Genomic DNA, 6,000 nt, shown 5'->3' on the forward strand with positions numbered 1-6,000 from the left:
AATAAAAGACAGAGAAAATAATTCAGAAAAATTTCAAGAAATTAATGAAAATATAAAAATTGTTTCAGAAAAAAATTTGATTTATTTGGAAAATTATCCTGAAAGTACAATAGTCTCAGAAATTATTGGAGTAAAATTGAAGATTTTTTTGAAAATAATCATGAACATATTAAAAATAAACCTATGAAAAATATTGTTTAATAGATGAAGACTTTTCATGAAAATAATGCTGAAAATATAAAGGATAAAGAAAATATTTCAGAAAAAATTAAGATTTCTCTAAATATAATATAGATAATATTAAAAAATCACAAAATATTACAGAAAAAATGAAAATTTGCGAATATAGTCCTCAAAGTATGAAAGACACAGAAAATATTTCAGAAAATGTTGAAGTTTTTTGTTTAAATAATCCTGAATTCATAAAGACACAAAATATACTGATTAAAACTTAAGGATTTTATTGAAAATAAGCCTAAATTATGATAGTAACAAAATATATATCAGAAAAATTCGATATTTTTTGTGAAAATAATCCTGAAATATAAAATATTCAGAAGAAGTTTAGAAAAAAATTAAGATTTTTGAGGAAAATAATACTGAAAATAAAGGACACATAAAATAATTCAGAAAATATTTGAAGATATTTATGAAAATATTCCTGAATATATACAAAAATCAAAAAACAAAAACAGAAAATATTGTGGAAAAAAGGAAAATTTAAAAGGTAAGTAATCCTAAAAATCTAAAACATAGAAAATATTTTAGAAAAAAAAGATTTTTATCAAAATAATCTTAAAATATAAAGAGACAAAATATATTGTTTAAGTAATGAAGTTTTGGGTAAATAATCCTGAATATATAAATAAGACAAAATAGTATAAAAAAATGGAGGCTTATAAGATTATAATCTTGAAAATGTGAAAGACAGAAAGTATTTCAGTTAAAGTAGAAGATTTTTTCAAAATATTCCTAAAATATAAAAGAAAACAAAATATATTGCTTAAATAAAGAAGATTTTTGTTAAAATAATCCTGAAAATATGAAAGACCAGTAGATATTACAGAAAATAATTAATATTAATGTGGAAAATTATCCTGAAAGAATAAAAAACACACAAAGTAATTCAGAAATATTTGTAGAAATTTATGAAAATTATCCTGAAAATATCAAAAATTACAAAAACTTACTGTGTAAAAATGAAATTTTTGTTGAATATATTCCTAAAAATGTATGGGATACAAAAAAATAGTTCAGAAACATTTAAGATTTTTGGAAAATAATCTGGAAATTGGAAATATTATAAAAATGCAGAAAATGTTGCAGAAAAATAAAAGATTGATCAGGTAACTAATCAAAAAAGCAAAAAAGCAAAAACAAAAACAAAAAACAGAACACACAAAAAAAAAAAGCCCAGAGAATATGGTAGAAAAATGTAAGCTTTAAAGGCAAATAAACCTCATAACATGTGAGTCACAAAAATTTTCCAAAAATAATGAATATTTTTGTCAAAATAACCGTGAAAATATTTTAAAAAAAGAAAGAAAAAGAAAAGAACAAAAATATTTTCCTTTAAAAACTGAAGATTTTGGTTGAAAACGATCCAGAAAAAAGAAAGCATGCAGAAAAAGATTCTGAAAAAAAGGTAGAAATTTATGAAAATAGTCCTGTAAATATGAAATAAATACAAAAATACTGATTAAAAAATAAAATATTTCATTGATTATAACCCTGAAAACATAAGGTATAATGTAAAACTTTCAGGAAAATTTAAGATTTTTGTGAAAATAATGCAGAAAATATTAAAAATAAAACCAGAAAGTATTACAGAAAAATTGAAGATTTGCACATAATCATGAAAATATTAAAAAACATAAAATATTGCACCAAAATTTAAGATTTTCAAGGTATATAACCCTGAAAATATAAATGTCACAGAAAATATTTCTGAAAATATTGTAGCATTTGGTGAAAATAATTCAAAAATATGAAAGACAGAACATATTTCAGAAAATGTCGAGGTTTTTTATTTCAGTAATCCTGAATTTATAAAAGATGCAGAGAATGTTTTTTTTAAAAAAAATTAAGGTTTTTGTTGAAAATAATCCTGAAATGTAAAAGAGACAGTAAATATTTCAGAAAAAATGAAGACTTTTTTGTGAAAATAATACATAAAATAAAAAAAATCACAAAATGTTGTAGCAATAATTGTAGATTTTCAGGTTAAATAATGTTGAAAACAAAGTATACAAAATATTTCTTAAAATGTCGAAGTTTGTTTTTGAAAGTAATCCTGAATTTATAGAAGAAAGAAAACATTCTTTAAAGAAAATGAAGATTTTTGTTGAAAATAATCCTGAAAATATAAAAAACTGCGAAGATATTTCAGAAAAAAATTTAAGAATTTCGTGAAAAATAATCCTGAACGAATTATAGGACACAGAAAATAATTCAGAAAAATTTGAAGAAATTTATGAAAATAATCATGTAAATATAAAAAAGTTCCAAAAAATGTTGTTTAAATGAACAAAGATTTTTTTGTTGAAAATAACCCTGAAATGTAAAAGAAGAGAAAATATTTCAGAAAAATTGAAGATTTTTATGAAAACAATCCTGTAAATACAAAATTTTCAGAAAATATTTCAGAAAAAATGTAGCTATATGTGGAATATAGTCCTGAAAGGATAAAAGACACGGAAAATATTTCATTAAAAATGAAAATTTTCGTGACAATAATCCTGAAAATATAAAAAAAATTAAAAATTGCAGAAAATTTGAAGATTTACAAGGTACATAATCCTGGAAACAAACAAACAAAACCCACAGAAATTATAGCAGAAAAATTGAAAATTTAAAAGGTAAATAATCCTGAAAATATAAAAAATTCAGAGTGTATTTTAGAAAAAATTGAATATTTTTGTGAAAACCATCCTGAAGGTATTAAAAAAGCAAAATATTGCAAAAATAATTTAATTTTTGGGGAAAATAACCCTGAAACTACAAAAAATTCAGAACAAATTTCAAAAAGAAGTAAAGATTGTGAAAAATAATCCTGAAATCATAAAATGCACAGAAAATATTTCTGAAAAATGGAAGTATTTTGTAAAAATAATGCACAAAATATAAAAGACACAGAAAATATTTCGCATATTTGAAGCTCTCTGTTAAAATAATCCATAATATATTAAAGTCACAGAAAATATTTCCGAAAAATTGCAGTTTTTTTGTGAAAACAAACCTTAAGATATAAAAATATAGTCTGGGTTATACAGAGCAATCCAGCCGTTTGGAAAAAAAAGACATAAAATTAATCTGGGTTGTAACTTAGTCTGTGAAGTGGCTGTATTTCAATCATAAAAAAAATCTGAAAATACACGGAAAATGTTTCTGAAAAATTGAAGCACTTTGTCAAAATAATTCACAATGTATAAAAGTCACAGAAAATATTTCAGAAATAATTTCAGGTTTTTTTGTTTTGTTTTGTTTTGTGAAAATAAGCCTTAAGATATAAAAATACAGTCGCAAAAAGAAACCATGTCATTTGGAAAAACAAAACAAAACATAAAATTAATCTGGTTTGTAATTTAGTCAGTGAAGTGGCTGTATTTCAATTATAAAAATATCTGAGTATGGGTTTATTCTCCAAGATCAATGCAAGGGGAAAAAGCGAAGGAAGGAAGGAAGAAAAAAGGAAAGAAGGAAGGAAGGAATGGGTGAAGGAAGGAAGGATGGGAGAGGAAAAAAGCTGAATGTAGTTGTTTATGCTTATAATTCCAGTGCTTACACTTATTTCATTGTTGGGGAGGTAGTGGCAGCTAGATCCCTGGGTCCATTGCCTAACCTGCCTGTTCTTTGTAATGTGTCCATGGCCAGTGAGAGATCATGTCTCAAAAACAACATGGGCCACATATGAAAAATAAAAGACAAGGCTGTCTTCTGTCCTTTTCATGTATATAAACAGGTGTATAGGTTTAACTAAACACATAAATTGGAACCTACTCACATGAATCTACAGATAGCACACATAAATATGTTAAGTAATGTAAGTATTATAAGTCATTATTCTAGAGCAATTTGTGAGAGAAGGGAAAGTGATGGTGTGCATTAAACATAAAGGTAGAAGTTTAAATAAGAAAGTGAGTGAGTGATATGCCAAAAACAACTATGACCCGAAATATTTTAGGGGCTGAAAATATGACTGAGGACTCTGAGAACAAACATTGCACTTTTAGGAAAGATTATATGGGTGGCGTTGCCTGGCCACTGTGAAAAATCAACCAAGGAGCTATCACAGAGGTATAGAGTAATCTAGAGAGAAGAAAGAGCAGGAATAACCATAAGAAATGCAGTGAGTATCAAGGAAGAATGAGAAGTGAGTGAAAAACTGACACATCTTGACAGCTGACATTATTTAAATAGTGCAGTTCAAACTGCCCTGTCAAAACAGGCTGACCAAGAGCAGAACTCCTACTGAGAGCCAAGGCAGACATATGGAGGGATGAGTAGCTCAGATACAGTGTATATCACAGGCACATTAAAATTTAAGATGTAAACGAATGAGCAGCAGTATCAATAAAACTGAAAATCCTTGGCTAAAGCCACTGTAGAAATGAAGTTCCTGCAAGTATCTCTAGACATGGCCAGAAGTACCATGCCCTTCCATAGCCTAGGGTTCCCCAGGAACATTTTCAATTCTGCACAGCTACATGTTAATTGCTCTCTGTAATCTATTCAAATCACCAGCTCATTCCAAATCAGCCAATGGGTTTGTGAAGCCAATGGTTCATAAATACTAAAATAGGTAAGGTTATCTGTGACACCACACATACTCTATCAGTCATTTCTGTGGTTAAGGTTTGAAACCCTTTGTTATTAAAAACTCAATACTCACATATGTCTACATACTTCAAAATTTTGTGTGACCTCTATCATCCAATACATTGTGTGTTACTACTAAAACGCACTCCATTTCAATAGTATTATACTTTCTAATGTGGACCTTTGTGAATCTGTGTGTTTAATGTACACCAAAATTTTATGGCTATTCCAGAGCAAGAATGTAATGCCAAATGACTCAGAAAAAGTCATAGTTGGATCCTCGAGGATCACTATAAATTTCCTCTATTATTGCTAAAATTTTAGTTCTAATTAGGTAAGTATGATAATTGAAAGAATAAATCGCTACAAAGTTCTTAGCTTCAGTTCTAGAAAATTGTGCCTATTTAGAGAGTTTAACTTATTTAGAAATTTTCTCTGAACTGAAACAATATCTCCAGGGAGGAATAAGAAAGGCTACTTAAGAAACATGCAATAAACCACTCAGTCTCAGAAAGTTCCTACATCTTACAAGACTCACAAGGATCCCTCCTCAAAGTCATTATATAAGCAATAAACAGGGTATGGGGAACAGATACCTCTTTCATTTGGTCAGAGCTCAGTGTCTTATCTGGAGACCACTGCCATTTGTTTACATCTCCTCCAGAAAAGCCCCAGTGTTCTGTTTTGTCCTCTAATAAAGAAGGATAATACATATGAGGCCAAATGAGATTACACACATCAATTCCCCAGAAGAAACATAAAGCAAAATATACAAAGAAATCTTATCACTATCAGTCACAAGGACTGGGGACTCCTGTCACACTGTCCCTTCTTCATGGCCATGAAGAACTCTGCACATAATCTTTTCTCTTAAAAACATCAGAATTAACTTTTATGAAGAGTAAACTCTTGATAAAATAACAGAAAGTCACAATTACTTAAAAAAATGAGAATGGCTGTTTCTGTTACTCAGAGCATCTTGCTAATTCCCTCCTGCCTCTCATTCTATTTATACACTCTTTCAATTTTTATAAAGTTTTAGAATAATATAGATCCTTATATTAATCTCTTGTATAACAATCTGAGCACAGTTTGCCCTTTGCTTCTGGAGTTCAATCAAACACTAGTAAGATAACTATTTCCCTGTTTGCTTAATGGGCTAAACCTTCAGTATTCACTAAG

This window comes from Rattus norvegicus, chromosome 13, assembly GCF_036323735.1.
Source record: "Rattus norvegicus strain BN/NHsdMcwi chromosome 13, GRCr8, whole genome shotgun sequence".
Classification (NCBI taxonomy): Eukaryota; Metazoa; Chordata; class Mammalia; order Rodentia; family Muridae; genus Rattus; species Rattus norvegicus.